Source organism: Macrobrachium nipponense, chromosome 33, assembly GCF_015104395.2.
Source record: "Macrobrachium nipponense isolate FS-2020 chromosome 33, ASM1510439v2, whole genome shotgun sequence".
Classification (NCBI taxonomy): domain Eukaryota; kingdom Metazoa; phylum Arthropoda; class Malacostraca; order Decapoda; family Palaemonidae; genus Macrobrachium; species Macrobrachium nipponense.
This window is the reverse complement of record NC_087219.1, coordinates 14,915,609-14,930,764: the sequence shown is the minus strand read 5'-3', so window position 1 is coordinate 14,930,764 and position 15,156 is coordinate 14,915,609.

Sequence of the window (15,156 nt, the reverse complement as noted above, 5' to 3'; positions counted from 1 at the left end):
ATTGTGATCATTATAGATTTCCATGAAATCCATTGCACCTTCACTGGCGGCTATTACTGATAACGTAGTGACTAACCACAAAATAATAATAATAAAAAAAATTTATCTTATTTATTCACGTATCTGGTGTGGTCAGCATACGAATGGGTGACACCCATTAAAAAAAATTTGTGTGATACAGGCTTCCAAGAAATTCAAAGCAGGACGATAACGGTTATCGTAACTGTTATAACGCAGCGTTATCGTCTCGTGTCATTATGGCGATGAATCGCAAGCTTTATCGAGATTTATCGGTGCTTCCTATCGTGATAATAATTAGCAATGTCACCTTTGTACTGTGCTGTTACTGGCTTGCGGCTGCATTGCATTAAAAATAGCGTGTCATTGTAACGGTGTTACACACAAATAAAACAAGCACCACACCACACAATATTATATCTTTATTTATTATAATTATATATATATATATATATATATAATATATATTATATATATCTATATTATAATATATATTATATATATTTATAATTATATATATTATATATATATATATAATATTATATACTTATAATAATATTTTGTATATAATATTTATTATATATATTTATATTATAATATACATACATTTATATATAATAAAATAAATATAATTATAATAAGAAATTATATTTTTATATATACATATATATATATATATATATATATATATATATGTATGTTATGTACATTACATACATACATTACATTGTAGAAGTAACATACATAATATCGCGGCTTAACTTACCCTCGCCGGATAGAATAGAAACAGTGACCACGTATGTCAGACACATACACACAACTGCAAGAACCGTAATATATATCACCGTTCCAGGAAAAGGAGAATTCGATTTGGTTTTTATTTAATTTCCTTTTTTTTTTTTTTTTACCCTTTTCCTGAACGATGCACTTTGATGCTGTAGACAGAGGAGGACATGTCACCTGGTAGTTACTCGGCTGTAGTGGATTGGTCAAGTGGGGAAAAATAAAAGGATAGCTATTCTTGGTGGCACCCTTACCGTGAGGGTCATGTTTACATCCATTTTTTGAGCACAGCACAGTCAACTACCGACCAGGCACATAATTCTTATTATTTTCTTTGAAAATGAGCGGTTAAATTTGGTGAAATAACGAATTGCGAAACAGGAAAGTTTTTCCTTTATTCACCGAAGATTATTTCGGTAATCATGAGCTGCACCAATAATCAGCTGTCAGGGGTGGTGGTGGGGCTAAGACTGGGTGATATCGATTCTGGGAACAGAACTTGACTTCGACAGGAAAATCTAGTAGGTACAGCTAAGTCGGTATCGTAGGATCTCTCTCACTCTCTCTCTCATCTCTCATCTCTCTCCTCTCTCTCTCTCTCTCTCTCTCTCTCTCTCTCGTCTCTCTCCTCTCTCTCTATATATATATATATATATATATATATATATATATATATATATATATATATACTGAACATTACTTGTGTATGTATGTATATATTAAATAAGTAATTAAATAAATAAATAAATATATATATATGTATATATATACAGATATATATATATATATATATATATATATATATATATATATATATATATATACACATGCATACATATATAAACTGTTGTCCCAATATCATTCCCAAGATAAGACGATAGTAGCAATTAATAATATAAAAAGTCTTGACACAAAGGACAAATGTCACGTAAAATAAGCAAAATGTCAAGTAGCCGACAGATTAAATTATGAAAATCAACATTCAACATTCCCCTTCATGAAAGCGCAACAGATAACCGAACGTAATAACACAACGGATAACAAACAACCGTCGGCGGCAGATAACTGATAACGCGACGTCTGCTTTTCTGGGAACCCGAAATGCCCATTCGAAATGCCCATTCGTCACCTGGTCGATTTCCGAGGAAGCGACGCCAGGAAGTGGCCGCCATCAAAAAGCGCCAGTTTAGTGTCCCCCAATTTATTAATATTATTATTATTATTATTATTATTCCTCTGCTCAGATGTCCTCTACGTCTGCGCTTGTGGGGTCCGTCCAAAGTGGCCATTATTTAGACCCTAAGCGAATATAGGTCATTATTTTAAATAAATAAATAATAATAATAATTAATCAATAATAATAATAATAATAATAATATAATGACTACTAATTAATAATAAATATAATGCTTTTTTCAGCTGAAGGACATATACAGAGATACACACAACGTCGAACCAATACAGTACACAGAATCAAGGTACACGGGAAAACTTATTATAATAATAAACAGCTACACCCAAATAATAATAATAATAATAATAATAATAATAATATAATAATAATAAAATGCTTTATTCCAGCTCAGGGACATATATAGATATACACACAACGTTCAACCAATACAGTACACAGAATCAAGGTACATGGGACAACTTATAGTAGTAAACAGCTACACTCAAACAGTAATTACAATAAGTGTTGGCAATGAAAATTAATAACAATAATATTTACTTCAGCTTAAGGACATACTATACAGACACAGACAACGTATAAACCGCACAAGAACCAGAATTAAGATATATAATAATAATAATAATGGTAATAAATAGTTAGACCCGAACAGTTGTTTTACAAAGACAGCAGCAACAGTAATCATAATACCAGTGTAAATAATAATAATAATAATAATAATAATAATAATAATAATAATATTATTATTATAATTGCTAAAAATCAAGTGATCAGCAAATCAGCATTGAGAACCAGCAAATTAAGAACAAGTGAATGTAGCAACCCGCGAATTCAGGAGCCCTGTGACTTTAGGAGTCCGCGAATTCGGAGCCCCATGAATTTAGGAGCCCGCGAATTCAGGAGCCCCGGATGAATTTAGGAGCCCGCGAATTTAGGAGTCCCGTGAATTTAGGAGCCCGCGAATTAAGGAGTCACGTGAATTTAGGAGCCCGCGAATCTAGGAGCCCACCATTTCAGAGCCCTGTGATTTAGGAGCCAGGGAATTCACGAACCCCGTGAATTTAAGAGCCCGCTAGTTCTGAGTCCCGAGAATTTAGGAGATCACGAATTCAGGAACCCTGTGATTTTAGGAGCCCGCAAATTCAGAGCCCCGTGAATTCAGGAGCCCACGAATTCAGTGCCATGTGAACTTAGGAGCCAAGGAATTTATAGCCATGTGAATTCAGGAGTCCACGAATATAGAGCCCTGTGAATTTGGGAGGCAGCGAATTCAGAGCCCTGTGAATTTAGGAACCCGCGAATTAAGGAGCCCACGAAATCATGGCCCTGTGAATTTAGGCATGCACGAATTCAGGAGCCCGCGAATTCAGGAACCCACGAATTCAGTATTCCTCAGAATTTAGGAGCTCACAAACTCAGGGCCCCGTGAATTTAGGAGCCCGCAAATTCAGGGCCCTGTGAATTTAGAAGCCCGTGACTTCAGAGCCCTGCGAATTTATGAGCCCACGAATTTTGAGCACAGTGAATTTAGGAGCCCGCAAATTTTGAGTACCGTGAATTTAGGAGCCCGCAACTTCAGGGCCCCGTGACTTTAGGAGCCCGCAAATTTTGAGCACAGTGAATTTAGGAGCCCCCGAATTCTGAGACTTGTGAATTTAGGAGCCCGCAAATTAGGAGCCCAGTGAATTTATGGGCCTGAAAATTCAGAGCTCTGTGAACTTAGGAGTCCACATATTTAGAACCATGTGAATTTAGGAGCTCAAAAATTAAGGACACTATGAATTTAGGAGCCACTTAGTCTGAAGCAGGTGAATTAAGATCCAAGTGAACTTGGGAGCCCTTGAATTAATAAGGACTATGAATTTAGGGAACGAATTTAAATTATTTGTGAATTCAGGGTTTATGATTACTTTAGCCAACCGTGAACTTAAAACTGGTGAATAAAGGAATGATGCGGCACAGAATTTAAAAAAAAAAAAAATAAGTCAAAATTATCTGTGCACTCCTCGTTAGCTAAAGGTGTTGCTTTAATTGAATTCACACATAAATCGCCCCCCCCCCCACACGCCCCCCTCTTCACGCTCTTGGTCCCTCAAGGCCACATTGTGACCCTTGCCACTCGCCACTCACGCCACACTCCTCACAATAGTATCTTGCTGGGGGTTAGCAAGGAACCAACCTCCTAATTCCGACACATTTTTCCATTCCGCTTCGGGATTTATCAGCGAGGCGCGGCGGCGGCGACGACGACATCATCGTTTTCTACGCGACGTCGACGGCGCGCGCTCTCATCCCCAACTGAACTATATAATATTTCAGGGGGCGAGTCAAAGCCGTGTTTCACAGAGGATAAACATATTTCACGCCGTAATGAGGCAGAGCAGTGCTTTCATTTCCGACAGGATTACGAGTCCCACGCGGGAGATACCTCATACTTGTCTCGTTACCCACAGGGCACGGCCGATCCTCCGCCAAAAACGTATGAACCGAAATCTATTATGGCGCCGGGTTGCGTCCGCAGTAAATTTTTCCCTCCCCTTGATGTTTGTGTCTCTCTCGTGCGCTTGTTTGTTTGTTTGTTTGGTATTTTTACGTTGCATGGAACCAGTAACTATTCAGCAACGGGACCAACGGCTTTTACGTGACTTCCGAACCACGTCGCGAGTGAACTTCTACCACCAGAAATACACATCTCTCACCCCTCAACGGAATGCCCGAGAATCGAACTCGCGGTTTTCTCTCATGCGCGAATGAAAATGGGGACAAGATAAATAGATAACACACAAACATATTTTCACATATTGCTCTGTCTTCCTCCTAACGCTTGTGAATTATAAGCATTTATTATTATCATTCCTTTCAGTTCTTCTTGTGACCCAATTAATTCATCTCTACTACATCTTTCATCTTTTCTATTTCGTTTGCTTTTAGTAGTTACCACACTTCACTTCCACACAGGAGGAACTGGTTCATCATCAATTCCTTGCTTCCTTCGTATACACAAAACATAGTATATATATATATATACACTTTTATATATATATATATGTAATATATATATATATGTATATATATATATATATATAATATATATATATATATTATATATATATATATATATATATATATATATATATATATATATATTATAATATATATATATATGATATATATATATATATATATATATATTATATATACATATTTATATATGGTTAATGATGTCGAAATTAACTACTCAGGACATCCATCTGAATGAAAGTGGTAGTGACTGTTATATATACTGTTTTTCCCACCAACAGTTAAAATGGACGGCTTATTCCTGAAACTTGTGGCGGTATTTCCGAAAACAATAAAAGTGGCTGCAATTTTCCCAAAAAGGAAATCAAACAAGAAATAAAAAAGTGGAATTTTCACAAACAAAACTAAAATGGCGGGCTTTTCTGAGAATTGAAATGGTGGTAAATATAAAAAAAATAATCAAAATAATATATTTCCCATAATTAGATTAAAATTGTGTCAATTCAAATGGTGGTCTATAAAAAAAGAAATTAAAATGACAGCATTACTTGACAGAACTGCAAATGGAGTCAATTAAAATGTCGTCTTTTCAAGACAGAAATTAATATGGCGCCAATTAAATTAGCGGTAAATAAATGTAAATCGTATAATTCCCGGAAAAAAATTAAAATGGCATCAATTAAAATGGCTGTAAATGAATTAAACCCGTATAATCTCAGGAAAATAATTTAAATGGTATCATTTGTAAGCAACATAAATTAGAAAGAAAAAAAAATTTAAAACCCACTTACCTTGACCAAGATCCTGCAGGAGATGCAAGATTCACTTACCTTACCTGTCAGCAAATTAATAAAATTAATACTGAATCCATATTACAGTAAACAGGCTAATTAATTCAACTATCAATTATTATAGGTATATAGTTCTAGCTAATTGATGTTTTGGCATCTTAGAAAAATCTATAGTTTTTTACAACTAATGAAAAGTAATGAAGTTGTCTTAACATCTTTTATATAAAGCTGACGGTCAGACTATGTATGTATGTATGTAAGTGTGTATGTATGTTCTCTATAGACGGGGAAACCTCTGGACCGAAATGAAACATAATCAGACCATGTATGTAGATTTTATAGGGGATGGTTTTTACCCGGGTGTCATTTTGATCCGGATATCCGGCCAAGATAACTTCTTTATTATTATTCGTAGAGGAAAAAAGAAAGCATTAATCTGACAGAACTTTTCACGAAGATTCCAAATATGGTCTTACTTCTCTTCTGCGATCAAAAATATCAATGATATTGCGGTTCAAACAATGCCAGCCTGAGGTTCCCCGCCACTCCGCCAGCCAGTAACTTATATAGCAATATGTATAAATCATTACAGGATAAATATGATGAATTTGTTTTGTGTTTGAAAAAAAAAGTATAATGAAAAATATATTGGCTCCACTTTCATACATTAAAATCAATATGTAAAAATTTTCTGGTAATTTTTTTCATCTCTGCATCATGCCTGGTCTGGTTTTATCCTTAAACACATGAAAATTACAATTAAAAGTATAAAGAGAGTTCTTATATATATATATATATATATATATATATATATATATATATATATATATATATATATTACCACCTGTGGTACTTCCCCGTGGGCCGAGTGGACATCGCGCTCGGCTACCAATCCTGTGGTCCGAAGTTCGATGCTCGGCTCGGCCAACGCGGAGCAAGAGGAATTTATTTCTGGCGATAGAAATTCATTTCTCGATATAATGTGGTTCGGATCCCACAATAAGCTGTAGGTCCCGTTGCTAGGTAACCAATTGTTTCCTAGCCACGTTAAAATATCTAATCCTTCGGGCCAGCCCTAGGAGAGCTGTTAATCACCTCAGTGGTCTGGTAAAACTAAAATACACTTAAATTTTGAACAACTGTGGCAATACGCAATAAACGAATCACATGTTGAAGTGATTATAATCATTTAGTATATAAATATTAACGGTACGAAAGTCGATGAAATAGGTCAAATCATTTTTTAACATGACGGGGGTTATTAATACCCAAGGTCGAATTTGATCTCCTTTCCTTATTCATCGCTCATCTAGGGACAGTATCGTTCACAAGCAGTCAAGAGACAGCAATAAGCAGTAGTAACCACCTAGCGTTTATATATGCTACTTGTTATCACAGAGCAAAAAAGCAGCAAACAGCAGCTAGAGCTGTCATCTAACGCAAAGCAGTCAGCAGAAAGCAGCTGACACTGAGCGAGCGAAAGCTAAGCAAAAGCCATAATAGTCGACAGTCGTAAGCAGTGATCAACTACCACCACCAGTATAGCAAGCAGAAATTGGCAGGCAGCAGCAAGCAGCCGCAGATGTAAATTGGTGAAAACGGGCCGGAAATTGGTGGGAATTTTTGGAATACGATTCTATTCCCAGGCCACACAAATGAGAGGAATACATGAATCCTTAAAAATAGATGAATACTTAACATCCGAATGCATAAATGCAGTCGTGAAATATCACACTCACATCACACACACACACACACACACACACACACACACACAGAGGATTTCAAATCATTTCCTGCCAACTCACATTTCTGACGGTTACTTTGCACGTCTGCAATGCGTCACTTGCAATGTATTGCCAATATTGCAAAACATTTTCCTTTTTTCATCTAGTCGGTTCGTCTGCTCAATGGACTCTTTCTGGAATAGGTGAATAAGGGGCCGACTTGCTGTTAATTCAATCCGAACAAAATGACGCCGGTGGCCGGTGATAGTCACAATGAAAAAAGGTTACATGAAAAAAATGTTTGGCTTAGAAAAAAAGTCTCAGGAAAAAAAGTCACATTCATTTATGGTGGCCAGAAATAAAGTCACAGGAAAAAAGTAACAGAAAATTTTTTTTTGGGCTTTGAAAAAAAGTCACAAGAAAAAGTCACATTCATTTATGGTGGTCGGTATTAAAGTCACAGGAAAAAAGTTACAGGAAAAAAAGTTTGGCTTAGAAAAAAAGTCACAGGAAAAAAGTCACATTCATTTATGGTTGATGGTAATAAAGTCACAGGAAAAAAGTTACAGAAAAAAATGTTTGGATTAGAAAAAAAGTCAAAGGAAAAAAAGTCACATTCATTTATGGTGGTCGGTATTAAAGTCACAGAAAAAAAAATGTTTGGTTTTGAAAAAATGTCACAGGAAAAAAGTCACATTCATTTACGGTGGCCAGTAATAAAGTCTCAGGAAAAAAGTTACAGAAAAAAATGTTTGGATTAGAAAAAAAGTCAGGAAAAAAAGTCACATTCATTTATGGTGGTCGGTATTAAAGTCACAGGGAAACATTCACAATATTTCTTGGGTGTCATTATCTTTATGACATTTCCACTGTTTTGTTTGTAATTTCACGGTCATCCCCAACGGGCTTGTACTAAATACGTCTTTGCAAAGGTGGATACATACCTGGTTAAACTCCCCCTCCCCCCGGGGTGGGGTGGGGGTGTCACCAAGTGGGTCACTATCCAGGAAAAATCCCTGGACACAATGAAACAATTGTTAGGAGAGGGTGGAAAATAAGATGGAAGAAAGAGAATACGAATGGAGGTACGGTAAAAGGAATGAAATGGGTTGCAGCTAGTGGCCGAAGGGGACGCTGCAAAGAGCCTCAGGTAATGTCTACAATGCGCCATGCAGTACTATGCCTCTACGGGGATCGTTTTTAGCATCAATGAAAAATTGACGTTCTTTGCAATACACCAGTTCTTTATTGATACAAACAAGAAGTGTATCATCTGTAGAGTCACCCTCAAAAGGTTTCCGTGAAATTCCATCAATCTTCGTTCATTCGTTCTTGAGATATTTTGCTGAAACAGTTTCTTGCCAACGCCTAATGGGTATTAGGCCGGCATGTCTCCTCTTTCGTCCAAGTCCAGGGCAAACTTAAGCTATAAGTAAAGTAGACGGCCGCACGAAGCTATCGTTTACTAATATAATAATCTGTAGACCGCACAATACAGAAATGGGTGTATATACAGTACTAAACACCTCGAAGCAGGTGAATGCGTTTACTGTGGACTTCGACAAACGTGGATATATTATACCTGGTTAATACCCACCAAAGGTTACCTCGGTGGAGGTCTGCAAATCATACTATAATGGGCGTCGTGTCCGTCTGTATGTCTGTCTGTTATTCAATCACGGCTACACGGCTTGAAGGATTTAAAAAAAAAAAAACAGAAACTATATTAAAAAGGGCTATGCTATGATCGATGATGGTTTATAGCCTTATATGGCTATAAGCAGATCATTGGTTTCCTAGTATAATTTCTATATATGAATTCATAAATACCTCCTCAAATACAAGTTAAATCAGGATATCTGACGTATATCTATACTTTAGCAGAGCACAATTGGGTTCTTTTAAAAACACATGCATGGGTTGCCCACATATTTGAGTATCCTACGGAGATGACTAGTTTCGAACATCTCAGGTCCTGTTTCAGCATCCCACCAACTGCCTCTCATCCTCCAGCCTTAGATGCAAGACCAGACCTTTGCCTTAGTCCTGTTCCAGCTGCCACCCAAGTAGCCTAATATCCTCCAGCCTCGGAAGCATGTCCAGACCTTTGCCCCAGTCCTTTTCCAGCAAACAACCAACTGCCTTCCATCCTTCATCTCTCTCTCTCTCTCTCTCTCTCTCTCTCTCTCTCTCTCTCTCCAAATAATCAATGAACTCATTTTCAACAATTTATCGTCGGATAATTGTCGAGTACATTAACAGAGAATGTTTATGTGGCTGATTTAACAACATTATTGCTCGTAATTACAGCGTAATCAGCTCATTACAGATTTTTTTTTTTTGCAGTTTAATAATATAGGAAATATGAAAGTGAACACTTTGTCTACAGAATTGCTTTTCTGTTCTCAGTACCATTCATTGCAGATTACACCTGACTCCTCATGTCGTTCGTAGGTTTCAAGATCGAAGAAAACTAACTACTGTAGAGAGAGAGAGAGAGAGAGAGAGAGAGAGAGAGAGAGAGAGAGAGAGAGAGAGAGAGAGAGAGAGACTGAATCTAAGTAATCGCAAAAAGAAAAAAACTGAGGATTTTGTTTGAAAAAATGAAGAAAAATTAGAGATGTGTGGATAGAGAGAGAGAGAGAGAGAAACTGAATCTAAGTAATTGTATAAAAGAAAAAGAACTGAGAATTTTGTTTGAAAAAATAAAGAAAAATTAGAGATGTGTGGAATTGAATTAAGAGAGAGAGAGAGAGAGAGAGAGAGAGAGAGAGAGAGAATCTAAGTAATTGTATAAAAGAATAGAACGGAGAATTTTGTTTGAAAAAATGGAGAAAAATTAGAGAAGTGTGGAATTGAACTGAGAGAGAGAGAGAGAGAGAGAGGAGAGAGAGAGAGAGAGAGAGAGAGAGAGGGCCAAAAACGGGGTCATTCAACGCTGAAAGGGAAATTGATCGTTGAAACAACTGCTAAAGAGGCTGGAAAGTCAGACAGAAAAAAGGAAAATATGAACGGAGGCGCAGTAAAAGGAGTGAGAGAGGTTGCAGCTAAGGTCCCAAGGGATGCTGCAAAGGCCCTGAAGTAATGCCTACAGCGCATCACGTGAGGTGCACTGAAAGAGAGAGAGAAAAGAATGGATTCATTCCTGTTGTAAATTGACTCGTTCTGTACTAGGTCAGTGGAAGACATCAGTAATATACGATTATATCTATATTTATGTATGTATGTAAGTATGAGTGTATGTGCGTATGTTTGTATGTATGTATGTATGTATGTATGTATGTATCTTAGGAATTCTCTCATGAATCTTCTTATAATTTCAGACCAGTCTCTCTCTCTCCTTTAATTCCACACATCTTTTATTTATTTTTTCAAACAAACTTCTCAGTTCTCTGTTTTTTTTTAAATTTAATTACTTGAATTCAATTCTCTCTCTCTCTCTCTCTCTCTCTCTCTCTCTCTCTCTCTCTCTCTCTCTCTCTCTTAATTCCACGTCTCGAACTTGTCCTTATCATTTTAAACAAAAGTCTTAGGCTTCCTCCATTTTTCCCAATTCTCTCTCTCTCTCTCTCTCTCTCTCTCTCTCTCTCTCTCTCTCTCTCTCTCAAATACATCTTTTCCCCTCATCATTTAATAACTCTCGCTCTCTGTTTTAGTTCCTCTAATCCCTTATTTCTCCTTCACTCCCTTTTTTATCTAATCATCATCATTTACAACCTTTCGTCTTTTCGTATGTTTCATATTTTCTGTAATGATTCAAACCTCCCTCCCCCCCCCCCCTCTCTCTCTCTCTCTCTCTCCCATCACCGTTTTCTGTATAATCCACAACACTCACTTTCCTATATTAGTTATGTCTTACGTTTTCAGCTTCTATCATACGGTCTCAGCTCTCTCTCTCTCTCTCTCTCTCTCTCTCTCTCTCTCTCTCTCTATTTTGCCCCAATACAAAATTCTCACTTTCTCACATCAGTTACATCATTCGCTTCTGGCTTCTCACAATCTAAACTTCCATTCTCTCTCTCTCTCTCTCTCTCTCTCTCTCTCTCTCTCTCTCTCTCTCTCACTTTTGCTTTCCAGCGAAGCATCACTAAACTTGTTTATTAACTAATTGGCCCTTTATTGCCACGTGAATGAACAAGGGAGTTCCTTCGCTGTTTTTAATAAGATTATGGAAGCGCGATGAGTCTGTAATCACCTCACTACAAACTCTCTCTCTCTCTCTCTCTCTCTCTCTCTCTCTGTCTCTCTCTCTCTGTCTCTCTCTCTCTCTCTCATTAACCAGGATCCTGACATTAACACACTGCTCGTCCAACTCTCCCTTTCTCTGTCTTCCCGGCCTTTTTTTTTTTCTTTCCCTGCCCATTTACCTGTTTATATGCCTGGGCATCTATTTTATACCCATTGCAAAACTCCTTCTCAGTCTCTTATTGCCCAACCATCTATCTGGTTATCTATTCCCTCAGTTTTATAATGAATATATGTACGATTCTCTCCTGCCTTTTCTTCTTTCTTCCTCTCCGACTCGCTGACTATCTGTTTCTGCTCGTTTATATATCTATCTATCTGTATGTCTGTCTGTCGGTCTGTCTGTCTGTCTCCCTATCTGTTATTTCAAAACCAGCGATGATAAACAAATATATGGCCAGATACTTAAACATGAATGGAGGAAAATCGGAGATAGTAAATTGGGGTGAGACTTTCTAAGACCCAAACTCGTCGGCAACAACACGTTCAGGATAAATACCACCATCAATAATCAAACAAATTTGGGATCCCGTGTTTAGTAACGAATTCGTCGTGGACAGAGGTGCCTCAGCGGCAATAGATTGCGGCTGTCACCAAAACAAGTTGGCTTCGTGAAAATGCGCACTTTACAGTGTGAAACCGCCCGGAACTTCGCTCGTAAATTCTACTCTTGCAAAGTTAACGCAGGTTGGGTAATTGTTAGCGAGAATTCTTCGAACTGCGCTCCTGGAACGTTCCGGAATAACTAAGGGGAACACCTGGAAGGGGGAGTTGCTCGCAAATAACACAGGGAACTTCTTAAATATTGAAGTGTTCACAGATAACAAAGGGAACCTCTAGAGGAATGAGGTGTTTGCAAATAACAAAGAGAACCTCTAGAAGAATGAGGTGTTCGCAAATAACAAGGAGAACCTCTAGAAGAATGAGGTGTTTCGCAAATAACAAGGAGAACCTCTAGAAGAATGAGGTGTTTGCAAATAACAAGGAGAACCTCTAGAACGAATGAGTGTGTTTTGCAAAATAACAAGAGAACCTCTAGAAGAATGAGGTGTTTGCAAATAACAAGGAGAACCTCTAGAAGAATGAGGTGTTCGCAAATAACAAAGAGAACCTCTAGAAGAATGAGGTGTTCGCAAATAACAAGGAGAACCTCTAGAAGAATGAGGTGTTCGCAAATAACAAGGAGAACCTCTAGAAGAATGAGGTGTTCGCAAATAACAAAGAGAACCTCTAGAAGAGTGAGGTGTAAGTGTATGCAAACAACAAAGGGAACCTCTACAATAGTGAGGTGTTTGAAAATAACAAAAGGATAATTTGGGAGCTTGAGATATTTGCAGATGACAAATGGAACTTCTTTAGAAATGACCCTCGTTGGAACTTCAGTTTTTAAAGATAGTTTAACTATGATTGGACGTAAAGTTAATTAACGCCCTAGATTTCATTTCTAGTGGTTAGGCATATCCCATGGAAGTCACTTGAAAGGAACAACCCGTCTGTAGCAGAGCATAAGAAAACTGACCGTACCGATATATCTCGAAGCCTAGATAGTCCTATACTCTTCGGGTTTTATAGGCCCTATTGGAACCATTCCTGCAGATAACAGGTTCCCAATGTCTTTAGAAAAATTCAGTGTTTTCACAAGAGGTGGAGTTAGCCCTAAGCTCAGCTTTCTTAATCCCTCATTTAAGAACAAATCCTTTGAACGAGCCCTCTTCACAAGCAGTGGAATTAGCCCTAAGATCAGCTCTCCTCTCTGAAAGTGTATTCACTTGGTATATACTGTAGATGGTAACTTACTAAAGCATCCCTCAGGACCAGGTTGCATTTTATTCTGTCTCCTTTTCATCCATACTCTCTGTTATCTCCTGGCCAGGTTGTGTAACATCTTTCACTTTACACTGATCTATCGTAATCTCTCATTTAAGAACAACTCCTTCGAACGAGCCCTCAGAGAGTCTAGCAATGTGAATCTGTGGCCTAGTTATAGTAGTCTGGGAACAATATCTAGTTATGGGACCAGAGGGAGTTTCCTTACTGAAGGCTGTTATTCTTAAGACTATATCCCCTCTAAATGGTAAAGGGGTCTTAGTCAGCTATTCACTGAATGACAGTCAGTCTTCACTAACCAGGCTCAATGGGAAACTGAGCACCTTGCTTCTCTCACGCTACAGGAAATGAGGACCCTCTTTAAGATAAAGCACAGACGAGACTTCAGGTGTTAATATGACATTTTCCAGTGATAGAGGTGACAGAAGGTATTAACCCAGTATATATATCCACCTATGCATCACCTCTAGGGTGCTAGTACTAAATATGGCGGATACTCAATGGGACACCGTGTTTAGCACTAGCTCATCTTGGATCAAAGTATTATAGACACCCAATTCTATATATTTCTTTAAATCAATACACGGTATCTTTGATCACCAAGGGGCTAGTACTCATCACGGTGTCCCGTTGAGCTTCCGCCATGTTTGGTACGAGCACCTAGGAAGTGACGCGTAGGTGGATACATACCAGGTGAATACCGTGACAGAAAGCATTCCTTGGCAGGTGCTAGTCACTCACTTTTCGAGAATTCTTAGCAGGATGGAGTACACTGTATGATAGATTACCACTATGGCAGGGGCCTTACTTTGAAGGCTACACATATCCAAGGTCTCATAAGCAAATTGAACATTTGCCAAAGTTCAAAATCTTAACAGGAAAGCAACAGGGAGTAAAAAAATAAGTTATTTTTATCAACATTGTTCGTATCTCTCTAACTATGCTTAAAATTACTTGCAAAAGCTCAGCAACACTATGATCATTCTACATTTGGCAAAATGTCACAGAATATTGAGTCTTTATACCGCGAAGCTCGCAAAGCCAAAACTGCATAAAGCAAAATCCTCAGCCTTTACCTAGTTTTATTGTCATGTAATTGTTTACATATGCCTCCATTTAACAAATATACCTTTTCCTTTAAAGTTAACTGCAACGAACAACAACACCCAATTAAAATTCACGAAACGAAACTTCAAAGAAAATCAGTTTATCAGAAGCTGCGCTGTGCACTGTATTACAATACCGGAAATTAATACCCGACGGATAACTGAAACAAAAAGTGAAAGCTTAGGTAAACATTTCAGCCCACACAAATGAATGTAACAATATATATATATATATATATATATATATATATATATATATATATAGATATATACAGTTATGTATATACACATATCTATCTATCTATCTATCTATATATATATTGCCAGAGGAAAAAACCAGACAAAGGTTTAAATATCTGCTGAATCATGGCTGGAAATCCTGAGAGGAAAATCGAACAGACATTGGAAATTCAATGCACCTGCACGGATTTGCATGGTTTCCTTTC